Source organism: Symsagittifera roscoffensis, chromosome 2, assembly GCF_963678635.1.
Source record: "Symsagittifera roscoffensis chromosome 2, txSymRosc1.1, whole genome shotgun sequence".
Taxonomy (NCBI): Eukaryota; Metazoa; Xenacoelomorpha; order Acoela; family Convolutidae; genus Symsagittifera; species Symsagittifera roscoffensis.
In genome coordinates, this window is record NC_087063.1 from 7,003,674 (window position 1) to 7,029,670 (window position 25,997).

The following is a 25,997-nucleotide window of genomic DNA, read 5'->3' on the forward strand; positions in this document are numbered from 1 at the left end:
CCTGTTAGACTATTTTTCCACATTGCTCGTGGGGGAAGGCGAGTTTCTCGGAATTTTTCGAATGAGTTGAAGTATGAGTAGGGGTAATGCCCTTTTTGTTTCAACAGACTGACATTTTCAGGTGAGTGGCCGAGTTTTTCAAAATAGTTCTCCAGCAGAAAAAACTTTTCGTTGGGCAAATTATCGACAAGTTTTGCCAACGATGCTAGCATGAACCTATACGAATCGATGAACCTCAGATTTTTGTAGAATTTTTTGATTTTGCCGTTTTTGTCCGTGTACGTTTTTATATATACTGAGATTGTCAAGGATATATATTTTTCTTCAGATGCGGGTATTACGGAAAAAGTGTTTTCCGAATCGCTTTTTGCCAGCGCTTTGATTATAAAGTGTAAATCAAAATTTGACAAATTATGAGCTACCACTGGAATGTAATTTGTGATTTTTCTATTAACGTTACACTCATTGTGTGCCCAACCCAGGAACTTGTTGGTGTAATGGCAATGATCAAGTACCACTTGATCGTTGTCGGAAAAGTCATTCTCGCATATCCAACAAATTGTAGTATCTTCCCGTTCCTGGTCTGTTATACCAGTGAAAGTGTAATATTTCCTTTTTTCTACGTAAATTTGTCTCGCTAACGATTCAAGGGAGCTAATTAGCTCTTCCATCACATTCGGTCCTCTTTTAAGCTCAAACTTTACCAGGTCTTTTTTCCCAAATTCGATTACTGCTAACGCGTAGCCGCCGCACGGTTGATGGATTTCCATTGTTTGCGTGCTAGATTTTCGCGGATCAGGTTGCGGTCCGTATACTGGTAAGAGCAGTGACTCCAAATCAAAGTAGATTACTCTGGGTACCTACCAACGAGCTGTTAAGTTTTTGAACTTGTGGTCATCTTTTCCCGGCTTGGGCATTGTTATGACGACATCTTCGTCTTGGTAGCACAGTTCTTGATGTCTTCTCAGAGTTTCGAATGAAGCGCATGTGTGGAAACATTTGCGACAAATCTCAGATTGAAATCGGTGCACTTTGTGCCCCACGTACTCGACCAGTTTTTGGAGATCACTTATCAACACATAGTGATATTTTGATCCATCTGTCAGCAGCAACAAATCCACAATTAGGCTAGTAGTGAATCTGCTCGATACTCATATGGGCAACAATTCGCCATCGTTGTACCTGAACAGAAAAATAATTTTTATACCTAGGTTTGGAATGAAATAAAAAGGGTGTTTGAATAGGTGAAGAACATTAATGAAGGAATGTTAAAATTTTTAGAAGGCAATTAGAATTTGCTTACCGGAAGACGTTGATTTGACAATTGTTCAACTTTTCAAATCTGTCCATATCCATCAGACCCATTGGCATTTCGTATTCCCCATTGATTTTCACAATTCCTTCTTTGTGGAGATTGTAGGTTGAGACTTTGTTTTTCTCCAGCCACCGTCTAGATGTGGGGTAGAGGGCCGGCTCATTCACATTGTGATATGCGGCAACAAATCAGTAGAGAAAGCAACGGTCATCATCTTTAGTGTTGATATTTGTGAGCAGAGTAGATGCTGCGCTGAGTGCATCAGGTAGCTCGAGGTAGGATCCTGCTCTTATTGGTGAGAAGGCCGCGAAACTGATTTGCAATTTTTCAATTCTGTCAATAATCCATCCGCTACCATGAGAAGAGAACGAATTGACTTGGTTGACCATTTGTTCAATCAGTTCCAAGAATTGATCCCCAGCTATTCCCTCGAAGTACACTGTCAATGTCTTAGTGTTCAGAAACAGCATGGTCCTTTCGAAGTTTCCACTGCCCCCGTCTTGCACAGTGGGAATTTTGATCATTCCCACTTCCACGTGGAATTGCACCTTGTTCGGACCCTCTTTGACCCTTTCCAGTATGAGAGCATCTATTTCCTCCTTGTTTTGCATCATGACTTGAAGCAAATACATTTCTTTTTCACCAACTTTGAGATCGCATCGACGCAATTTGCTTCTGAACGCGCTTTCCGTTGGGGCAGCGGAAAACGTCGTCTCAATGCCGTCCCAAACTGGCAATGCGTGCTTCTTCAGCAAGTGTTGTCCATAGCTTTCTGCGGTGAGAAATATTGTATGGCAATAGATACAATGACTATTCGAAGTCATGTCATGTACCAGCTCGACGTGCTCTCGGGCTTCCGACAAACTCTCGAATGATTCGAGACACTCATCGCAAACAGTTTGAGGAGTAGGGAGAGGAAGGATCTTGTGAACTTTTCGCTCATGTCTTCTCAAGTTCCTTTTAGAGCTCAATATTTTTCCGCACTGCTGGCAAGGAACAGGTGTCGCGATAGAAGTAGAGTTCGGCAAGTAACTCAGGAGAATTTCGAGAAGTAGAACTGGTTATGAAAAAGCAAAAGCGAGAAGTGACTAGCACCAAAAAACTTTGCGGGTAAGGGCAAGTAGAAGCCATTAACGAGAGTTATACTTCGCCGTCTTGACAATAAGTACTTTCCTTTCCAAAAACAAGGTTTATTCTAGCTTTAAGCTCTATATGTCTCATCACTCGGCTCAAGTGCAGGGGTTTTGTATACTAAAAACTGATTCATTTACAGCCTCAAACTTTTGCTGTTAATTTTAAGGGTTAGCGATAAAGTTTTTGCATTTTTAGGGTACTGGTTTAGACTTTCAATTAAAATTTTAAAGCTTAGAATGATTCAGATAGAGCCTAAAACTTTTTCTGACTAATTTTAACCGTGAAACAGTAATTTCCTAATGATTTCAAGCCCACTTCTTGGTTTGCGTAAATAGGTATAATAAAAAGTAGAAACATGAGATAAAAGTATTCAGAAAGTAAAGCCCTCAACTAACTTATTAAATTGAAATAAAATAGTAAACTTAATAAATGAAAATTTTGCAAATTTGATACCTTGATATTTACCGATGCATGATAAGCAAAGATTGTCATTTGAATGTGTAAAAGATATCGGAATCAAAGTTTCCTTCATGTCATTGAGTGTCCCGTGAAACATTTCATATCATGTCCTTCGAAATATTAAGGCATGGCCGTTTGGTTTAAGGGGCAATAGCTAACCCGGCGTTGCTCGTCGCTACGCTCCTCGGGAACGCCTCCCGTTCTGTAATTTCAAGTGAAATTTTTTTTTCAAACTAAAGGAAAACCTCAAACTTTTTATGTTGTGAAAAAAGGAAAAGTAATGTTTAAAAAAGTGTCTTTTAAATCTATCAACAAAAAAAACAGTAAGTTTTGTGGGACCTCGAGCACAGTTCTACTGGTCGTGTTCGAAATTTAAAAAACAAAATTTTTTAACTTCTTTTTTCCTTCATTTTTAACTTATTCGTTCTCGTTTTAAATTCAAGTGAATGTGGTTTGAAGTTTTTAGGAGCTATCTGATACGTAATTAGGACAAGCGTAGAAATTTAAAAAAAAAAACAATTATAGCCCAATCAATGAGAAGAGACGCTTAAAAAGTTGTGATTTTTCGAGAAAATCTGATTTTTGTGAAAATATTGAAAAAAAAAGTTGGGAAAAAATTTTTTTCTCTCCAAATCCATTGAAACTACCCTCAATCAATTAGCCATGACTTACTGAGCAGGGTTAAGGGTCATGTTCATTTTTAAAAAAAAAACATAAATTTTCTTTTTTTCACATTTTTACCAAAAAATTGTCCGTTTTACACCCAAAACATGTATATGAATGTAATATAATGCAGATTTATGGCTTAAAACACTCTCTGTTATTTTGCGTAAGACCTGGCTAACCCCACCGGGCACAAAGTATGATGAGAGAGAGAACAGAGAGTGTTTGATAAAAAAGCCAAATAAATATGGTTGGACTACCAACAAGAAAATGTTGGACCCTTCCATATTTATCTTTCTTTTGAAAAGAAAGCAATATCCCGAAAAGGATATTCCAAATGGAATTCACTACTGAGCAAGTGTATTTATCTCTCTCTCTCTCTCTCTCATTCTTTCTCAAACAACAATTTTAGCATAAAATTTTTCTCGATTTTTGATTTTTTTCTAGTTTTTCTCTTACATTTTGCTGAAAACTTTACGGGGCAAACTTTAATTGATCTATCAAGCAAAATAAAAACTGAGACAAAAAATATACACACAGTAATGTTAAAACAGCTTAGAAGTCAAATCAAACAAAAATGAATATATAAAACCTTGGAATAATATTTGAAACAAAGGAAAGTTTTTTTGTTTAAGTTATTAGAAACCTCGAAACTGTAGTTTTCTCTTTTTTGGCGCATAGCAAGCTGCATTTGGAGGAGTGCCTTGAATGAGATCTGGGGTGACTAGATCAATTGTCTCCGCACTAGATGAAACCCGAGCATCTGAACAGGAAGTTGATTGTTCTGGAGTTGAAACTGCTCCCCTAACAAACGACTCGGGAGACATTGCTGTCGGAATATCCCAGTACGCTTCGCGCTCTGCATAATCACGAATACACCCCTCCTGATTTTCATACAACGGCATTGACTCGCAGTCATACGCGAAGAGAATTTTTCTTGGAGACTGCTCGAGTGAGGTTGTGTCGTTTATCTCCGTCTTTTCTAATGCTGGATAGCTCTCGTGAATAGTGCAACTCTCGTACATTCGTTTTCGATTCTGTCTAAGTAGATCGATGTGATCAAGGAGGTACTTCGGTAGCATGATATAACTTTTTGTAGTCCTCTCCTCGTTTTGATTCTCGTCGTTTTTTCGGGGAGCCAAGTCATTGAACGGGCTTGCTGTAGACGGAGAGACTCTCTCTTTCTGTTGATGGATGACTGCAATCGACTCTCTCGTGTATGTTTGGTAGATAGTTGTTCTTTCTCGATCAGACACTGAGATTATTTGTAAAGGACTAGTCATGACTTGAAGAGGTTTAAAGTTTTGTTAAAATGAAATGACTTAACTACCGAAATGAAATTGAGAGAACGAAAAGTATGAAAAGCTTATTAATGAGAATGAGATCAGGAAAGGGGTGGCATAGTTCAATTAGGTCAGAGCTAACAACTTTCTAGGCAAAGCTATCAAATTTTATTCATTCTTTTAAGCATGACGCCTGAGGTCATGTTAGGAATAAATGTGAAAACCCGATTTTTTAGATTTATGTGAAAGCTTCATTATAGTGGCTACGGGCGAAAGCACTCAAAATCAAGTTTTCATGATAGTTTGCCAGACATTCTTTGTTATGCTGTTAGAAATTCATTACCATGATTCATAACAGTCATTAAAATAACCGTCACAGTAAATAACACTAGAAGATTTTTAGAGTATAGCCGAGGGAAAAAGTAACTAAATACCCATATAAAAAGAGGTTTATCGTTAAAGAAATTATATCCTTGGTGATTAAGTCTTATCAATATAGCTTAGGGCGCTCGTAAACTTTATCACCTAAATTTTTACTTTGGGAGCGCATGATCTGTCTCGTATACTGTGATCAGTCATTCTTCAACGTTCCACACTAAAAACCAGTTGGTTGTTATTCATTGATAATATACGCTTCTCTTGAAACGGATGTAGACTATTTCGATGATTTTAGGGATATATCTTTGAATGATAAACGTTTAGTTAGAGTCGGTGCAAAAACATTCGCACAGACCGGTACTTACCTAACTATCAAATTGTACAAAAAAGACGAAGAGGGAACTTTCAAGTATCGACAAGGAATAACTTTGTCAACTGGTGAATTCGAACCTTGGCGGACAATTACACAAAAATTAAAAAGTTGACGAAAGCAAAAAACTGCGGCGTGACTGAAAAACTTAGAAAAAAGCGAAACAAACTTAAAAATCTTCATGCTCTGAAAAGGAATGCGAAAGTGAAAACGATGATAACTGTCGGGTTTTGTAACATTATCAACTCGTTATTCTATTGAAACTTCGAAGCAATGGTTGAAGCAATGTATGAGCAATCCCCTGATTATTTCAAACAGTTCCGTAAAAATTACAAATTTTTCATCCTGAATCATGAACCCAACTTTTCAGGCTTCGCTTCAAAAGCAAATTTTGCGGTATCCTTCCATTCGAATAAATTAGATTTTTGCAATCATTCGATTGACAACCAAAAACATTATCATGTGCTGGTCGATTTCACGAAAGAGTCTACCGATTTACTTAACAAGATGACTTCAAAAGCCTTCGTTGTTCCTTGTCTTCTCTCTACATTCAAATATTTAATTTTGGGTTGCTCCAACTATGAATTGTCTGGCCCTCTGATGGAAAAACTGAAAATAGCTGTGAATTATAACTCCATCAACAACTTAGATGTTAGTGGTGTTCCAGTTCGGAGAAGATTGCCTCAGGTTTGCTTCGGCTCGCAGACTAAATCTGTTCAAACTCAAACTGACCTGATTACTAACGTAACAATTGAACGCTTTACTAATATTTTGAATGGTGAAAACGCTGCTGAGTTTTCTAAAATAATTGACATAATTTTAAGTGGGTATGGTTGTATGGAAATTGATTCAAACACTTTGTTTGTGAAATTTATCCTGGAGAAGAAATTCAAGTTTTAAATATTGGTTTTCTTTCGCTCTTGTATATCAAAAAAAAATGTTACTACACAAGCAGGAGGCGTTCCCGAGGAGCGTAGCGACGAGCAACGCCGGGTTAGCTATTGCCCCTTAAACCAAACGGCCATGCCTTAATATTTCAAAGGACTTGATATGAAACTTTTCGCGATTCACATAAACTTGCAGAAAAAAAACTATGTTGTTAATAAGAATGAATTGAAAAAAAAAACGAATTTATAAATTTTACAAAAACATCAATAAATTAATTTAGAATAACATATGTTTGGCAAATCTTATCAAATCATGATCATTAAGTTTGAAACCTATTGGAAATTTGTTTGCAATTATAACATGAGCAACATAAATACAATAAAGTCCACATAACACTGAATCAGCTGATTGTATTGGTTTTTTCAACAGTAGTTGATTTCCCTCTTGAATTAGACGTCGCATATTCTTGTACACGAGGGGATAATCACATAATCGTTTACCTAGAGGATTTGCGAAGAATATCTGTCCTCCAGCTTGAGCAAAAAGCAACCAGTGGGTTCCAGGTTGATCCGATGGTGAGGCATTCATAATCATGACCGTATTATCGTTTTTCAGTACTGAAGAGCATGGCAAATCTGCCGGAAAAACACCTCTAAAGCGATATTTCAAATGTTTACAACGGTTAATAATTTCTACTAGTTGAAGATTATCCATGTCTATCTTAGGTCATAAGAGTGTTTTTGGTAATTTTTCTATCTGAACGCACAAAAACTGTTGATGCACGCTCTCCCATAAACAATAACTCGAGGTTATTACCGAGACCTGCGTCAAACTTGAGTTCGAGCGAAATAGTGCAATTGGTCAATTCAGGATGAATAAAATCGTGTGAAGCCTCCTGAGTAGACTTGAGATCAAAAGCCATAATATAATGATTATCATAATAAGCGAGACTGATTCCATGACTAGTGTTTAAAACAAAATCAAGAGCCTCAAGCGTATTGTAATAAATTCTTTTATTGTCTGATGTTGAGATGGGAGTTGTGGCAATGGGTAGACCGTTTCTGTACACAATGATCTCATTCAACCCAAATTTCTGGTAATGAAAAGGGTTTGTTCTATTAGTACCCAAATATGCTTCGTTTATGCTCATTGCTACTATCATTCTTCGAACAGGTTCTTTTGCAAAAACATCCTCTTGTCGCCAGCTTTGTACTCCTGCAGATGCGAGAAACGTTTTTGGTACTACTTCGATGTAATTGTAAATTGCCGGGTTTTTCAACAAAATTTTTTCTATTGATGAGAGAACAGAGTCAGTCACAGTCATCTTTCTGACATAGAGGTTAGCTTCGATTATTTGGACCTTGTAGTGTTTAGCTGCATCTTCAGATATGACAACGAAATCATTAGGAGAACGTCTAAGAGACAATTTTATTGTCACGCCGCTAAGTAGATGCTTGTCACACGACAAAAAGTCACAATCAATTTTTCCAAATAGCTTCAGCTCGTTCGAGGCCGCAACGAGACCTTTACGCTCCGTAACATCGTCAGCTCTCCTTCCAGCACCGTCAATGGCTGATGGATTTTCTTCATAGTAATAACCTTGACAAGCCAACCATGTTTTCTTGGCATCATTACCGTATGAAAACTCGGTCTCAATAAAGCTTTTATGGGCAAAACTAGCATTGGTAGTTGATATTTTGTCACCATTCAGAGACAGTGTACACTCAGAAAATAATGAAGATAAAGGATTGTTAACAAAATACGGCGTATCTCTGTTTGCCGCCTCTGTAGCATGCGTTCGAAGCACGTTTCTATTGCTTCGAACAATTCGTGCAACTATTTCCAAACGAGTACGTTGAAGATCGATGAAATTATTTATGTCGCCGAGTACTTCAAACTCGAGCATAGGACCATCAGGAGAGTAGGAAGGTCCAATTTTTTGGGTGAATGCATTTTCAAAAGTGACAAGTAAAGGCGGTTTCTTAAATAAGTCCAAGGAGCTGTGAGTTGCTTCACTCGGGATTAAATTAGAAATCATTTTTAACCCTTGTAAAGAAATCGGAGCGACTTCTCTGTGCAGTTCGTTTTCTGGGAATGACGCGTCTCGTTTTCCGTTCAAACGCCGTCGTCCTTTCGGATGACTTTTCCGAGATCTACTTCCTCCTCCTACTTGCTTTCTGATTGTTTTTCTAACGGTGCTTTTTAGTGCCTGCTTAGGACTTTTTCTTTTTGTTGCAACTTCTATCAGTTCTGGAGCTGCCTGAAGAAAAAGTTCTTTTCCGATTTTTTTAGCCGCGGGTATCACAAATTTTTGAGCCAGTGGAAGTGCGACTCTTCCTATTCCAAGGCTAATGCACCGAAGCCACTGCCTCGTTGTCTATAATTACCGAGAAATGTGGTAGGTTTGCTTGGTTGTGGTAATATGAATCCATTTTGATCAATTGCTAAATTTTTGAAATTTCAAAGTCAGAACAACTTTTCCCCCTCTAGCGAAAGGAACAAGTCCTCCAGTTTCTGTGCGCAAGTTCACAGAAATATTGGAAATATCATTGACCAAAAGTTTTTTAAAATCCAAATTACTAAACACTTTACGATGATTCGGTTCAATTGTACATGCGTAACCGTTTTTCACTCGACGATTTGTATCAATGACTCGTAAAAGGGGTGCTTTTGTGTCTCCGACTATTTGATAATGAATTATGTCCAGATAAAAAAACATAAGCTGAGTACCAGCGCATACATCAACGGGATAGTCAGCAATAAGATCTTGGGTAGAGAATGTGCTATGTTTCGTGCTTCCTTGTTTGTAACCTATATGATAACCAGTTCCATCTCTGACGCCTTTGAATCCAAGTAGACTAGGAATTTGCTGGCTTGAAAAAGTTATACCTTCCCAATAACGCAGCCATAAGGAGAGATGTTTGGTTATTGGATCTATTACGTAATCCAATTTCTCTAATTCTGTCTTTGGACGAATCTCGTCCAGTATTTGATCAATGCTCGTATATTCTCCTTTTGTTATTTTTGCTATTTCTCCAAGGTAAGGTCTGGAGATCTTGTCTTTCTCAACTTTCATGCTTGCTATAACCCAATCTTTTTTGTAGTACACAATGTTGTTGTCAGTTACGTTGTTTATCTGAGTAGCGAAGGTAATTTCTGCTACTCTCCATTCACCTTGCAAATTTATTTCTTCACTCAGGAGATTTTTGAAGTTAGCCAGAGTGTTATCTTTAAAAACGTTCATTGATGCAGATGAAACTAGGGTAATTGTGAAGGAAGGGGGAACATTATGGGTGAAAAGGCTGTTGGAAGTGCCCTCAGTCATGATTGTCCTTCTCCAGAACGCGAATTAGTTCAGACTCGTAACATTTTCCCTCAATCGGTTCTCTGTTAGAATCAATCAAATTGTATGTTGGGGGATTTCGTGTTGGTATGTCAAAAACTTCAAACACTTCATCGGTGAACGATTGTTTGTAACCCTTGCGAAAACGTATGTCTACTTTGGCAAGTCTAACATAATCACCAACATAAAGCTTTGGACGTCGAACTAATTTCAAAGACTGTTCTGCTCTTAATAAAATCAGGCGAGGAACATCTTTTTTAGTTACTTTATTTGGTGCAAGATTTGTGACACAACTTGTTCTCGAATTAATTGCATTGACAAAATCTTGCAATTTGTCAGTGTATGAGTAAGTCCATTTAACCTCCAAGTACTTATAAATAAGATTTTTCAAGGAACGGATATTTCTCTCAGCGAATGCGGACTTTTTCTCGCTCTCTGTGCTATATGTGTTTATGCCTTTCTTTTTACATCATGCTTCGAAGGACCCTTTGAACTCTGTGCCCTTGTCCACCCATACTTTTTCCGGTTGTTTTGTCGTTATCATTAGTTTGAACGCTTCTGCTGTTGTTGTAGCATACTTTGATTTCAAGGGTTGCACTCTGAGATAGCGGGACATGCAGTCAACTGCAACAAGCAGATACTTAACATCATGGTTGTACTGGGCAAGTTTATCAACAAAGGCCAGATCTAATGACCAGATTTCGTCGATATCGTAAACTATGACCTTGAGTCGCGGCGTTTTTCGGGTCACAGTTCGATATTTTGTGTAAGAAGGTTCAGTATGAAGGAAATGTTTAACTTTCTTTCGCGACAAATTGCTTGCTTTTATCAAGTTGTTCACACTACCAAATAACGCGGAACATTTGTCACTGTATTTAGTTTTCAACAATTTTTCTTCAATCTTGGTAATTTTCCCATTGTTTTGTTTGCGCCTTCGTCTTTTCTGACGTTGGAGAATCTGAATCGTTATGGGGCGTTCCGTATGAGTCAGAGCCTTCTTCTGACTCTTTTTCACGTTTTTGGTTTCGGGATTTTCTATTACCGCTGAGACTTTTTCGTTTGTGTTTTTTACTTCTCTTAATGTTTGCACTACTTTTTTCCTGCCAAGTGGGCGATGTTGAGCGGGTTCTTGAGGGTCCGGGTTCTCGTTTCTCTTGAGCGTTAAAAGACGCTGACTGAACCGCGTGTTTGGCATTTCGATTTTTTACCAGGTTTTCATTCAAGTTGAGAGCAGTTAAACTGTTAATGAGCGCCGGATTGTGTAATTTTTTTGTTGTTTGTTGTTTGTCGTATAAAAAAACTGCAGCTTTAAGTCCTGTTGGTACTTTATCTACATATATCACCTCATTGTCACGGTTTATGGTTACTCTTTCTGAATTTTCTATGATTTCAAGTACGGTTTTTGCTCTAACAAAATTTTTGTCTTCTAAAACTTGTAACTGTCCTAAAATGCTTTCGGTCTGTCTATTGTGTTTCTCTTCTAGTATTTCGTCTTTAACACGTTCGACCGGTACTTCTTCATCGTCCGTTAACAGTTTAAGCGGTTCTTGTTGGGGCTCAACATTATCCGTAAATGTTTCCTTCGTTGCAGTAGTCTTACTAGTTTGTGGAGGTAATTGGGGTCTAAGCCGGTTAAGATAGGACAGTTGAGCATTTTTATGTTTAATATTATTATCATGAAGAACACGTGCAGCATGTGGCTGCTCTTTAACATATAAGTGTTTCGGAATTAGAATGAATTCTTCAGCAGTCATCCTTAAGTTGTGAGGTACTTGTAACAAAAATAAAGTATTTGTCGAACTAAATGGAAGCCTTCTTTACTCAAAATAATTGCAAGTTTTTTGACAACACTGGTTTTTGGAGTTATTAAGTATTTGTATGCTGTCTCGAATATTTCGATGTTTGCGATTTTAACGGGTACGTTTCCATTGACTACATTGAGCAAACATTCACAAATAAGTGTTATGATCTCACGATTTGAAGTTTTTCTAATTAATCTTCTTAGCTGGTCAGGTTTCAGTTGTACCATATGCCGCAGAATAGATAAGTTTTTCTTTTTCAATTGTGATTGGAGAAGTTTCTGCTTCAGATAAGGGTAAATAAAAAACTGTTGGCCCAGGTGGTGTGATATTTGAACAATATCTCAAACGATCTGATCCAAGTCGATTAGAAGATGTCCAAAAGAGTCTCTGGTAGCTAATTCGTAACAGTCTCTCAAAAATTTTGATACATTCAATTGTCTTCCTAAAAGATCTAGTTGCTGAACGTCGCGAGGCGATTTGAACAGAATGATGTGTGAAGTGTTCAAATCAATCGTACGCGACCATCGACTTTGTTGAAACAAGTTATGCTTAACATATATTACATCTATCCCTCTATGTCTACCCACTGTCGCTAACCTAACAAATTCCTTGTCATTATAGATGTCTTTACATGAATCATCGAAAACTAGAACAACATTTTCTAATTTTCTCACAGATTCGAATCCGTCGAATTTCATGAACTCCACATTCACTTCGCGAGAAGACACTTTTTCTGAGAATGCAGGTTGCATTTCTTTGTAAAGATATAGAACGGTTCTAAATTTAGGGTAAAAAGTATTTCCCATCAGAAGTTTCAAAATTAACTCAGTTTTCCCGGATCCTGAAGGTCCCACTATCGCCATAAAAATTCTTGTCGAAGTATCAATCACTTTATTCATATTCTTGGGTTTGGTAGTACGTAACCAACCAAGCCTGATAAAATCGAGATTCAAACTGACGTTTCTTCGCAACTTAATTTAGTGAAAGAAAGTTTGAGAATGCAGAAAGTTAGTAAAATTAGAATTACTACCATTTGCGCAACAAAAACTACTTCAGACCTTGGCAAAGTTACATTGTTGCAAAACTTCCATGATTTTTTTTCACTGTTTGTCTCGTTATAAATAAACTCTGTTACTATTGTTGCGTCAGGTTCATCTACTACTGTTGTTGCTTCTGACATTTGAGAAACTATTTATTCTACAGACTGCGTTAGACGTTTTCTCTCTTTGAATGAAGCTTGTAAAAAATTGAGTTAGTTTTGAGAACAGTAAAAAATTTCATAACGTGTGAAATGTCTATCATTTATGTCATGCATTTGTAGAACAAAGTTTGCTGAGATATTTGCAGTTTTTTTGTAGTACAGTAATTTCTTCACAGTATCCTCTTTCACAATCGTCTTAATCTCATCTGGCAATTCACTGCTGTTTAGATCCATCTGAATTCCTGGCTGACGTTTGGGTACTAAGACTAGTTCGGGAAGATATACTCCTCGCTTGCTGGCTAACATTTCTGATAAACTTGAATCTCTGGAAGTATACAAATTGATCAATAACTGGAAAAAACTTCTTCAACGCAGACAACTCTTCTTCGGAAATTATTATTTGCTCCTTCCTCTGAACAATTTGGCCACTGCAATCAATACGCTCTATTCTCGTTAATGAAATTTTAATATCACCCTCTGGAGTCATCCACGCACAAAGCATTGAAATTGGTGATAGGTATGTCTCCACTTTCGCTGATCTCTCGCTGTTGTTCATTTTTCAACCAATCATAAAAAACCTCGGTTTTATTCAGGGCACAATGATTCCTGGAGTTGTAGTGTGGAATATGTTCATTGCAACTTGGATAATTTTTAAAATATAAGTTTTCAACCCGAGGACAGCCCAAATCATCTAGGTTTTCAATCTTTCGGTCCAAGTACTTGGCCAAAAATTCGGTCTTTTCTTTTCCTTTAGCGTAAGAAACGGCACCGGGATTTCTCAACACGAAACTCTGAAGTATTTGATTCAAGTTTATGTAAAGGTAATCACCGTTTTCCCAATGGAGACCGTGTAAATAATTTGTTAACCAGTTGTAAGTTTTTTGTTCAAGCTTTGGTAGTATATTGAAATTCACTGGAGGTAGGAAAATGAGTCGATCGCTGTAGTCTGAAGTTGTTATTGCTAATTCTTTAACCACAAAGGCGTTTTTCTTGTAACGAAAGCCTTCCACGTCAAGCACAGCTGATCTCTCGCCTAGCATTCTAGTAAATGATAAACTTCTGGTTTTTTCAACTTAATGAAAAGGCAGAACGCTATTCCACTCAAATGTCCCAATAAGCTGTTGTTACAGTTCCAGGGCAACATGTAACAGTACGTGGGACCCTGTTGATAATATTCGTGTATAAATCCGGCCGCATCGTGCAAAATAGCGTGCAATCGTAAAATTTTGGAGTTTTTCAAGTATTTGTCCAAGAAAGAGTTATCAATACCAATCAAGCCACCATAAGGTCTCAACTTAATTAAAATGTCGTAGTTAAGGTTATCAGAACTAACAAAAAACAGAGAACATGCAGCTAGAAAATAGTTGCGTCGGTTAGAATTATCAGGATAAATTTGTTTCAAAGACGTATAAATTTCGTGAATTATTTTCAAATCAATAGGAGTTACTCTGCTTTTTTGCAATTTCATTGTTTATTTTTTGCAACACCTCTCCAACCTGCTGAATTTCAAGCCAGTGGAAATAAAAGTCACCTTGCAAATACCATTTAGTCTCATTAAGATAACGGTGGTAAATAATTAAATAAACCACCGGAAGTTTTTTGTATTTTGATAGCTTGTTGAATCATAGACGGATTTTTCTCTCCAAGTCTTAATCAACCCTTTTTGAGGTAAAATTAAACGAATAGTCGAATACGTTTTCATAATCAGCAAAATTCAAATCGCTCACAGTACCATACTGTTGTTTTGTAGAAATGCACCAAGAGATTTGTTGAAGCTCACTCAAATAAAATTGTTCTTTGAAAATTAACTCGTATTCTTTCTTTGAAATTTCCTTTGCCCTTTCGAGGAAGACGACGTAGCGTTCATTACTAAATTTGAAAAATGAGTTTTTTTCTGCGGTTGAAAACACTCTTAATTGTAAATGTTCATTATCAATATCTTCAGTACACCAAGTTCCCTCTAATTTCATTTTTCTTATTTTAAAAATTGACAAATTTATCATTTGGTATATTTTGCCCAGAAACGGCCGCCGCCTTTTGAGAGTAATTTCAATTTACTGCCTTTTCACCATAAAATTTAGGTCAAGTTAAGGAATTAGTTTACTGCTGCCAACAGTTAAGCTACGCTGCCAAATTGGCCGGCGCATTTTTATTATATACCATAAAAGTCAATTCCCCGTTCCTTAACAAATTTCAACTAGGTCGAAAGTTCATTTGCCCGAAACAAATATAACAATTAATTTGATTCATATAATTAACCAGGACCAATAATTAGGACCCCAAAAATTAGAATTAGAAAGAATTTTGTATCGTGTCCCTTGTTGTTAAGCTAAACTTAGCAAGATCCTAAGTAGGGGGTCTTCTGCTTTTTGGGTGGAAAATTTCTTTCGTTTACAAAATCCTAGGATAGGGGTCCTCCAAAAAATTAAGGACCCCTTTCCTAGGATTTTGCTTTACGTGAGGACCCCCCCCCCCCCCCTTAGGAAGGACCCCACCCCTTAGGATCCGGGACACGATACAATACTACTCACGTGTCGACTCTGTCGACTCAAAAGTATCCTGATAAACACAAGTGTAGGCTCTGTCGAAAAGAATTGACCCTGATTGACTCATGTGTTGACTCTGTCGACTGCGATTGACCCTGATTGGCTTATAAGTCGACACTGTCTCCTGAAATTGACGCAGATATGCTCAGCTTTCGACTCTGTCGAATGAAATCGACCCTGTTATGATCATGTGTCGACTCTGTCGACTCAAATGGACCCTGATAAACCCATGTGTCGACTCTGTAGAAGAAAATTCACCCTGATCTGCTCATGTGTCGACACTGTCGAATGAAATTGACGCAGATATGCTCAGGTTTCGACTCTGTCGAGTAAAATTGACCCTGATATAATCACGTGTCGACTCTGTCGACTCAAAAGGATCCTGATAAACACATGTGTCGACTCTGTCGAAAAGAATTGACCCTGATTGGCTCATATGTCGACTCTGTCGACTGAAATCGACCCAGATATACTCAGGTTTGGACTCTGTGGAATGAAATTGACCCTGTTTGACTCATGTGTTGACTCTGTCGACTGCGATTGACCCTGATTGGCTCATAAGTCGACACTGTCGCCTGAAATCGATGCAGATTTGCTCATGTTTCGACTCTGTCGAATGAAATCGACCCTGATATGATCATGTGTCGACTCTGTCGACTCAAATTGACCCTTATAAACCCATGTGTCGACTCTGTAGAACAAGATTCACCCTGATCTGCTCATATGTCGACACTGTCGAATGAAATCGACGCAAATATGCTCTGGTTTCGACTCTGTGTATTAAAATTGACCCTGATATGATCACGTGTCGACTCTGGTGACTCAAAAAGATCCTGATGAACACATGTGTCGACTCTGTTGAAAAGAATTGACCATGTTCGGTTCATGTGTCGACTCTGTCGACTCTGATTGAGACTGGTATACCCATTTGTCGACTCTGTCGAAACGAATTGACTGTGATATGCTCATAAGTCGACACTAACCAGTGAAATTGACCCTGATATGAACATTTGACGACTCTGTTGACTAAAACCGACCCTTATACGCTCATGTGTCGACTCTGTCGACAAAAACCGACCCTGATATGCTCATGTGTTGACTCTGTCAAATTAAATTGACCCTAATTGGATCATGTTTCTACTCTGTTGACTGTGATTGGCCCTGCTTGTCCCTGGTGTCGAAATTGTTGACTGCGTTTGATCATTATCTTTTCATGTGTCGTCTATGTCGAACTTGATCGACCCTGATTGGCTCCTGTGTCGACTCTGTCGACTGAAATCGACGCATATATGCTCAGGTTTCGACTCTGTCAAATGAATTTGACACTGATTTCTGGACAAAAATAGAAATCTGACAGCTTTGGTAGTTGAAATTGAATATGAATAAATAACTGGCATAATTCTATTGTGTTTTTCAGATTTTTTCGCTTTTTTTCTCTTTCCGCTCTGATCTGCTCATATGTTGATACTGTCGAATGAAATAGACGCAGATATGCTCAGGTTTCGACTCTGTCGAATGAAATCGACCCTGAGATGATCATGTGTCGACTCTGTCGAATCAAATGGACCCTGATAAACCCATGTGTCGACTCTGTAGAACAAAATTCACCTTGATCTGCTCATGTGTCGACACTGTCAAATGAAATTGACGCCGATATGCTCAGGTCTCGACTCTGTCGAGTAAAATGGACCCTGATATAATCACATGTCGACTCATTCGACTCAAAAGGATCCTGATAAACACATGTGTCGACTCTGTCGAAAAGAATTGACCCTGAATGGCTCATATGTCGACTCTGTCGACTGAAATTGAGCCAGATATGCTCATGTGTCGACACTGTCGAATGAAATCGACGCCGATATGCTCAGGTTTCGACTCTGTCGACTAAAATTGACCCTGATATAATCACATGTCGACTCTGTCGACTCAAAAGGATCTTGATAAGCACATGTGTCACCTCTGTCGAAAAGAATTGACCCTGATTGGCTCATATGTCGACTCTGTCGACTGAAATCGACCCAGATATACTCAAGTTTTATTTCTGTAGAACAAAATTCACCCTGATCTGCTCATATGTCGACACTGTCGAATGAAATCGACGCAGATATGCTCAGGTTTCGACTCTGTCGACTCAAAAGGACCCTGATAAACCCATGTGTCGACTATGTCGAAAACAATTGACCCTGATTGGCTCATATGTCGACTCTGTCGACTGAAATTGACCCAGATATGCTCATGTGTCGACACTGTCGAATGAAATTGACGCCGATATGCTCAGGTTTCGACTCTGTCGACTAAAATTGACCCTGATATAATCACATGTCCACTCTGTCGACTCAAAAGGATCCTGATAAACACTTGTGTCAACTCTGTCGATCAGAATTGACCCTGATTGGCTCATATGTCGACTCTGTCGACTAAAATCGACCCAGATATACTCAAGTTTTATTTATGTGGAATGAAATTGACCCTGTTTGACTCATGTGTTGACTCTGTGGACTGCGATTGACGCTGATTGGCTCATAAGTCGACACTGTCGCCTGAAATCGATGCAGATTTGCTCATGTTTCGACTCTGTCGAATAAAATTGACCCTGATATGATCATGTGTCGACTCTGTCGACTCAAATGGACCCTAATACACCCATGTGTCGACTCTGTAGAACAAAATTCACCCTGATCTGCTCATATGTCGACACTGTCGAATGAAATCGACGCAGATATGCTCACGTTTCGACACTGTCGAATAAAATCGACCCGGATATGATCATGTGTCGACTCTGTCGACTCAAATGGACCCTGATAAACCCATGTGTCGACTATGTTGAAAACAATTGACCCTGATTGGCTCATCCGTCGACTCTGTCGACTGAAATTGACCTAGATATGCTCATGTGTCGACACTGTCGAATGAAATCGACCCGGATATGATCATGTGTCGACTCTGTCGCCTCAAATGGACCCTGATAAACCCATGTGTCGACTATGTCGAAAACAATTGACCCTGATTGGCTCATATGTCGACTCTTTCGACTAAAATCGACCCAGATATGCTCAGGTTTTGACTCTGTCGAATGAAATTGACCCTGATATGATCATGTGTCGACTCTGTCCACCCAAAAAAAATGGACATTTATAAACCCATGTGTCGCCTCTGTAGAACGAAATTCAACCTGATCTGCTCATATGTCGATACTGTCGAATGAAATCGACGCAGATATGCTCAAGTTTCGACTCTGTCGAATGAAATCGACCCTGATATGATCATGTGTCGACTCTGTCGACTCAATGGACCCTGATAAACCCATGTGTCGACTCTGTAGAACAAAATTTACCCTGATCTGCTCATGTGTCGATATTTTTGCCTAAAATCGACGCAGATATGCTCACTTTTCGACACTGTCGAATAAAATCGACCCGGATATGATCATGTGTCGACTCTGTCGACTCAAATGGACCCTGATAAACCCATGTGTCGACTATGTCGAAAATAATTGACCCTGATTGGCTCATATGTCGACTCTTTCGACTAAAATCGACCCAGATATGCTCAGGTTTTGACTCTGTCGAATGAAATTGACCCTGATATGATCATGTGTCGACTCTGTCCACCCAAAAAAAATGGACATTTATAAACCCATGTGTCGCCTCTGTAGAACGAAATTCAACCTGATCTGCTCATATGTCGATACTGTCGAATGAAATCGACGCAGATATGCTCAAGTTTCGACTCTGTCGAATGAAATCGACCCTGATATGATCATGTGTCGACTCTGTCGACTCAATGGACCCTGATAAACCCATGTGACGACTCTGTAGAACAAAATTTACCCTGATCTGCTCATGTGTCGATATTTTTGCCTGAAATTGATGCAGATTTGCTCAAGTTTCGACTCTGTCGAATGAAATCGACCCTGATATGATCATGTGTCGAATCTGTCGACTCAAATGGACCCTTATAAACCCATATGTCGACTCTGTAGAACAAAATTCACCCTGATTTGCTGATATGTCGACACTGTCGAATGAAATCGACGCAGATATGCTCAGGTTTCGACTCTGTGGAATGAAATTGACACTGATATGATCACGTTTCGACTCTGTCGACTCAAATGGACCCTGATAAACCCATGTGTCGCCCCTATAGAACAAAATTCACCCTGATCTGCTGATGTGTCGACACTGTCGAATGAAATCGACGCAGATATTCTCAGGTTTCGACTCTGTCGAGTAAAATTGACCCTGATATAATCACGTGTCGACTCTGTCAACTCAAAAGATTCCTGATAAACACATGTGTCGGTCGACTCTGTCGAAAAGAATTGACTGTGATATGCTCATAACCGACACTGTCCAGTGAAATTGCCTCTGATATGAACATTTGTCGATTCTGCCGACTAAAACCGACCTGATATGCTCATGTGTTGACTCTGTCAAATGAAATTGACCCTAATTGGATCATGTGTTGACTCTGTCGACTCTGATTGAGACTGATATACCCATTTGTTAACTCTGTCGAAAAGAATTGACTGTGATATGCTCATAAGGCGACACTGTCCAGTGAAATTGACCCTGATATGATTATTTGTCGACTCTGCCGACTAAAACCGACCCTGAAATGCTGATGTGTTGACTCTGTCAAATGAAATTGACCCTAATTGGCTCAAATGTCGACTCTGTCGACTGTGATTGACCCCGATTGTCACTGGTGTCAAAATTGTTGACTGCGTTTGATCATGATTTTTTCATGTGTCGACTGTGTCGACCCTGATCGACCCTGATTGGCTCATATGTCGACTCTGTCGACTGAAATCAACGCAGATATGAAATTGACGCAGAATGCTCAGCTTTTGATTCTGTCAAATGAAATTGACCCCGATTTCTCGAAAAAAAACGTGATAGCTTTGTTAGTTAAAATTGTTGTGAGCGTGACATTTTTTCTAAGTTGTAGGTGACATTTTTTTTTCATTAAGCAGCCAGAGGCCTAGCCCAGTTTTTTAAGGTTAACATGACGTGGGGGCGTGATGGAGGGGGTGTGGGGTTGTGGGGGAGGGAAAAGAGGTGGTTTAGCAAGGAGTGTGCCGGATCGTTCAGTTATCATTATGAACGCAATGATGCTTCAATTTGCTATTTTTGGTGGTCTCATTGCATCATAGTCTTCGTTGTCCAATAGCTTTTACATTATAGGGCTGCGGTTTCTCCCCCACAGCTATAAATCTTTTGTTTGCATTTCAGATCTTCTTTGATTCTCAATCTTTTTACGTCATCTTTATATACCATCATCAACCAGAATATCGTCAACCAGAATCTACTATAGACCAACCATCATCAGCACTCAACTACAGCCTTCCGGTGATTTTAAGTGATTTTAAACAATTCTGATAAAATTTTTGTAATGTATTTGTTGATGAATTAATGATAATGTTCAATTATTTGCTATAAATCTAGAATATGAATAAATAACTGGCATAATTTTATTGTTTTTTTTTCAGATTTTTTCGCTCTTTTTTCTTTCCGCTCGTGGTCGGAAATTTTGTTGTCATGCATTGATAGCTATAAAATGAACAATCAATCTCAGCGTTTGATGAAATAATCCATCTGTTTTTTTTCCAATGTCTATGATAATCTGCAAAGCGCCATGATAAAAGAGGCCCAGGTAATTTTGGTAATTCAAGGTTTAGTGTAGGTATGAGGTTTGGGTATGGAGTTAGCGAGAACTTTGCATTTTTGGGTGGACTGAAATTAACCCTGATCTGCTCATGTGTCGACTCTGTCAAATGAAATTGACCCCGATTTCTCGAAAAAAAAGATGATAGCTTTGCTAGTTAAAATTGTTGTGAGCGTGAAGTTTTTTCTAAGTTTTAGATGTCATTTTTTTAGTTAACAAGCCAGAGGCCTAGCCCAATTATATAAGGTTAAGATGACGTGGGAGCGGGTTGAAGGGGTTGTGGGGCTGAAGGGGAGGGAAAAAGAGGTGGTTTAGCAATGAGGGTACCGGATCGTTCAGTTATTATTACGAACGAAATGGTGTTTAGATTTGCAATTTTGGTGGTCTCATTGCAACATTTTCTTCGTTGTCCAATAGCTTTCACATTAGGCGGCTGCAGTTTTTGTCCCAATTTAGGGTAAATAATCCCCCCTCAGCTATTATTTTTGTTTGCATTTCAGATCTTGTTTGATTCTCAATCTTTTTAAGTCATATTTATATACCATCATCAACCACAGAATATCGTCAACCAAATCTACTATGAACCAACAATCATATGCACTCAACTACAGGCTTCCGGTGCTTTTAAATGAATTTAAACATTTTTGATAAACATTTTGTGATGTATTTTTGATGAATTAATTATTATGTTGAAATATTTGCTATACATCTTGAATCTGAATAAATAACTGGCACACTTTTATTGATTTCATTCGGATTTTTTCGCTTTTGTTTTCTTTTCACTCCGTGGTCAGATGTTTTGCTGTCATGCAGTGATAGCTGTAAAATGAACAATCAATTACAGCGTTTGATGATTACTCCATCTGTTTTTTTTTTCCAATATCCATGCTAATCTGCAAAATGCCATGATAAGAGAAGCCCAGGCACTTTTTGTACTTCAAGGTTTAGTGTAGGTACGAGGTTTGGGTATGAAGTTAGCGAGCATTTTGCATTTTTGGGTTGACTGAAATTAACCCTGATCTGCTCATGTGTCGACTCTGTCGACTAAAACTGACCCTGATATGCTCATGTGTTGACTCTGTCTAATGAAATCGACCCTGACTGGCTCATGTGTCGACTCTGTCGACTGTGATTGACCCTAATTGTCACTGGTGTCGAAATTGTTGACTGCATTTGATCATCATTGCTTCATGTGTCGACTGTGTCGACCTGGGCGACACTGTTTGGCTCATATGTCGATTCTGTTGACTGAAATCGACGCAGATATGCTCAGCTTTTGACTCTGTCAAGTGAAAATGACCCCAAAATCTAAAAAAAAAAAGAAATGCGCTAGCTTTGCTAGTTAAAATTGTTGTGAGCGTGACCTTCTTTTGAGTTGTAGGTGACATTTGTTTTAGTTAACCAGCCTGATGCCTAGCACAATTATTTAAGGTTAACTTGACGTGGGAGCGGATTGGATGGAGTGTGGGGTTGTGGGCGATGAAAAGAATTGGTTTAGCAAGGAGGGTGCAGGATTGTTTAGTTATTATTCGAACGAAGTGTTGTTTCAATTTGCTCGTTTTGGTAGTCTCATTGCATCATATTCTTTGTTGTCCAATAGCTTTCACATTAGGCGGCTGCGATTTTTGTCCCATTTTAGTGTAAATAATCCCCCACAGCTATTAAGGTCGTGTTTGCATTTCAGATCTTGTTTGATTCTCAATCATCTTAAGTCATCTTTATATACCATCATCAACCAGAATATCGTCAACCAGAATCTTTGTGATGTATTTTTTGATGAACTAAATAAAATGTTCATATATTTGCCATAAATCTAGAATCTGAACAAATAACTGGCACAATTTTATTGTTTTTTTTAATCAGATTTTTTTCTTTTGTTTTTTTCTGCTCCGTGACCGGATATTTTGTTGTCATGCAGTGATAGCTGTAAAATGAACACTCAATCACAGCGTCTGATGACTTATTCCATCTGTTTTTTTTCCAATATCTATGATAATCTGCAAAACGCCATGATAAAATGAGCCCAGGCACTTTTTGTTATTCAAGGTTTCTTGTAGGTATGAGGTTTGGCATGAAGTTAGCGAGAATTTTGCATTATTGGGTGGACTGAAATTAACCCTGATCTGCTCATGTGTCGACTCTGTTGAATGAAATTGACCCTTATATGCTCATGGGTCGACTCTGTCGACTAAAAGCGACCCTGATATGCTGATGTGTTGTTTCTGTCTACTGTGATTAACCCTGATTATCACATGTTTCGAAATTGTTGACTGCGTTTGATGATGATTGCTTGATGTGTCGATTGTGTCGAACTTGATCGACCCTGATTGGCTCATATGTCGACTCTGTTGACTGAAATTGACCCTAATATTCTCATGGGTCGACTCTGTCGACTAAAACCTACCCTGATATGCTCATGTGTTGACTCTGTTGAATGTAATCGACCCTGATTGGCTCATATGTCGACTCTGTCGACTGTGATTGACCCCGATTGTCACTGGTGTCAAAATTGTTGACTGCGTTTGATCATGATTTTTTCATGTGTGGACTGTGTTGACCCTGATCGACCCTGATTGGCTCATATGTCGACTCTGTCGACTGAAATCGACGCAGATATGAAATCGACGCAGAATGCTCAGCTTTTGATTCTGTCAAATGAAAATGACCCCGATTTCTCGAAAAAAAAACGTGATAGCTTTGTTAGTTAAAATTGTTGTGAGCGTGACATTTTTTCTAAGTTGTAGGTGACATTTTTTTTTCATTAAGCAGCCAGAGGCCTAGCCCAGTTATTTAAGGGCAACATGAGGTGGGGCGGGTTGGAGGGGTTTGTGGGGTTTTGGGGGAAAGAAAAAGAGGTGGTTTAGCAATGCGTGTACCGGATCGTTCAGTTATTATTACGAACGAAATGGTGTTTCGATTTGCTCTTTTTGGTGGTTTCATTGCATCATATTCTTTGTTGTCCAATAGCTTTCACATTAGGCGGCTGCGGTTTTTGTCCCAGTTTAGGGTAAATAATCCCCCACAGCTATTAATGTATTGTTGCATTTCAGATCTTGTTAGATTCTCATTTTTTTTACGTCATATTTATATATCATCATCAACCACAATATCGTCAGCCAGAATCTACTATGAACCAACAATCATCTGCACTCAACTGCAGACTTCCGGTGATTTTAAATGATTTTAAACATTTTGGATAAAACTTTTGTGATGTATTTTTTGATGAACTAAATATAATGTTCAAATATTTGCTATAAATCTAGAATCTGAATAAATAACTGGCACAATTTTATTGTTTAAATTCAGATTTTTTCGCTTTTGCTCCCTGGTCGGATGTTTTGTTGTCATGCAGTGATAGCTGTAAAATGAACAATCAATCACAGCGTTTGATGAATTAACCTAACCCATCTGCATTTTTTCATTTTCTATAATAATCTGCGAGAGCCATAATAAAAGTGGCATTCAAAGTTTCGTGTAGATATGAAGTTTGGGTACCAAATTAGCGAGAATTTTGAATTTTTGGGCAGGTTATTTATACTGAAAATTAATATTTAAACAAAACAATTTCTTATAATGATTCACCCCAAGTTTCATGGGATGATTTTTGTAATAATTAGATAGCAGAGCGAATCTTTTAAATTGAGTGTAAATAAAGTCAGTCTGTCAAAAACTTCGATGATTTGCTTTTAAAAAACCTTGAAGTTTTTGTTTATTTACAGTCTATAATTCTGTGTTCTGTCTTGTTTTTCCAATTTATCTCTTTTCTGAATGTTGTTCACTTTTCAAGACATTTCCTTGCGGTAGTTTTCGGAACGAATGAAAAGGGCTAGAAAATTTTTTTCCAATCTGAGCTTCGATTCATCACTGAGAGTGTCGTTTTTTTCAGATTGACTTTATATTTCAAAATGTCTTTTTTGGGATACAGCAGCTCATGGCAAAACGTCGCGATAAAATTCGCCCAGGCACTTTTTGTATTTCAAGGTTTTGTGTAGGTATGAGGTTTGGGGTGGGTATAAAATTTTCGAGCTTTATGAAATCAGCATTTATCATGAAAGTTAGTTTATAAACAGAATAGGTTAATTCAATGCTTTCATTCTAACCGATTAAAAGATTTGGAGTTTGAGGAGCTGCCGTTCGACGAGGAACAAGTTTAAAAAAATCTTGCCCTGAAGAGGAAAATGAGTGCTTCCTCACAGTTATTCTCGAAGGCCCCGATTGAACAGGTATCAAGGGTTTCTAGGAAGTAATCAGAAACTTTATTCTAAAGGATACAAAAGTCCAACGGATCCAAAAGCCCGTCACGCTATCTTATTTTCGGCCGGATAGATTCGTGCAACTTCTTAGTCTAATACCGATCCTAATCTTACTCTTATATCTCTTAGTCTCAATAGATCTAGAGCATACTAGTTTGTTACTAATGGTCTCTTGGAGAAAGCAACAAGGTTGTAAGTTAAATTCAATATGCTCTGGTGCTGAAATTACAAGTAATTTCAGCACTTACAAATATGTGGGTTGTTTGTTAGATGGAGTGTGATTGGCTAGTCTTTAATATTTTATAGGGATAAAATATCTAAGTTATAACCAATAATAATATATAGTTTGGATCAGGTTCCACAATCGTTTTATAAATCTTTCTTACTTTTGCAGTTTAGATTGCGTGTGGTGAAGAATAATTTTCCAAAAAAACTAAACTAAGCAAACCTATGAAATCAATAGTTCGGACACTTCAAAACATTGTTTAGTGATTGCATTGCTACGCTCCTAAAATTTTGAAAAGAGTTTCTTATTTTCTCAAAAACTAATAAAGATTTTTTAAAACATTGAAAGTCAGGACAATAAAACTTCATTCAAACATGAACAAAAACTTCTTTTTAAAGAATGTTTCCCTTAACTTAATTTTTCTCTAATGTCTGAAATCTAACCTCAGAGGAACTCATATTTATAGCAA

At 38.1% G+C, this 25,997-nt stretch overlaps 1 protein-coding gene across 1 annotated transcript in view; it reads left to right on the forward strand.

The window, feature by feature from the left end:
- The first annotated feature begins 2,841 nt into the window (after positions 1 to 2,841).
- The window catches only part of LOC134840426 (phosphatidylinositol 3-kinase catalytic subunit type 3-like), a 513,967-nt gene continuing 490,811 nt past the window's right edge, over positions 2,842 to 25,997 (forward strand). The window contains exon 1 of the mRNA XM_063856216.1: positions 2,842 to 2,853. The gene's annotated coding sequence lies outside the window, so the exon portion shown is untranslated. The remainder of the gene's footprint in view (positions 2,854 to 25,997) is intronic.